We start from the raw sequence: 1,421 nt of genomic DNA, 5'->3' as shown, positions 1-1,421 counted from the left end.
AATTGCTTTGGACATGCATGCACGTCCAAAAGAAATACAATGTCTGACCTGTAGGGGTATATACTCGTACCTAATGGATGTGCGAGTACAGATCCTAGACGCATGGTTGACGTCGTATAGAAGTTTGTGTCTAGACGTGGGTCGTGCACGGATAGCAAAATGGTAAGGCGACCGCTTGCTACAAGCATGAAATCCGAGTTCGAGTCCCGCTTCCATACAAAATTTCATTGTCTTCATTCTACTCTATGGTTGTCGTTATTCGCAATTGCAAATTTATTTCATGTACTAAATCAGGATGGCCGGACGCGGGCTTGAAACGTCGTCCTCCCGAATGCGAGTCCAGTGTACAGACCACTGCGCCACATCGCTCAGTAAGATTCTGATGATGCGCTACAAAGACGAAACGCGTCAGTAAAGCAATATTTTCGAAACCAAGACTGTTTTATTCAAAAATGATGTGTATACTGTTGCTGTACCAGTTTGTCAGATGGACTAGATGTTTTATTAATTAACCGCGAAGAAATTTTTCGATTTACCTAAGCGATTTAACGGATAGACGGGAACTTAATTCTGAATGTGCACCAGTGATTTGAATGCCGCTGACTCCAAATGAGAGTCGAGTGTCTAAACCAGTCCGCACTCAGTCCAAGGCTGTTGTGGTAACGATGGGTACAGCACGAGGTCATCACTTGCCCGCTAAACTACAGCCACGTGTATGGACGGTGGAACTGGCAGGGGAGAGTGTGAGGCCCGAAGCCGGCAACTGGAAACTCCTTTTGTTAGGAGTTGCGCGCTCCCGTGACCCGGGCGGGGCTGTTGGCAGGTAGCGACGTGTTACAATGCTACCTGCACCCTCTGCGCTCACGGGAGACCAGTTGCTGTCTGCTTGTGCAGACCTCGCCGTTTGCCTGCTGGTGCGGCATTGTCTGAACTTTTGTCACCTCTGTTTCCATTTCCTCCTCTCTAAAACCGGAGCTCTGTTCGGTTTGAGGACGACATTGGTTTGGCTGTAGGGTGGTGGTGGTGATGTGAGGAAAGAGAGAGCAACCTGTAATTAACTGAGACAGCATCTGCTGCTGTATTCACTTCTTCTTACGTTTCCACTCAGAGGACGGTCCACACTCTAGTTAAAACGATGTATTTATAACTTCTCATTCACTGATGCTCTCTAGAAGCTTGGGTTCAGTTGGTCTGTCAACATATACGTTCTGAATTCATTTCATTACTCAGTACTCCTCTGTTCAGCACTTTACAGGTACCGTCCGGTATTTTTTCAGAACTCACATTGCTGCGGCCTCAAGTGTAAGACACATTCACTTTTTCACATTTTCTACTATGCTGTTACCTTATGTCTTATGAGACCTCTTCATAGCATTAAACATGATGCACTTGGATAATGACTGCAAAATATTATTAATCTG

Source organism: Schistocerca cancellata, chromosome 8 (assembly GCF_023864275.1).
Source record: "Schistocerca cancellata isolate TAMUIC-IGC-003103 chromosome 8, iqSchCanc2.1, whole genome shotgun sequence".
Classification (NCBI taxonomy): Eukaryota; Metazoa; Arthropoda; class Insecta; order Orthoptera; family Acrididae; genus Schistocerca; species Schistocerca cancellata.
Note: the sequence above shows the minus strand (reverse complement) of the source record.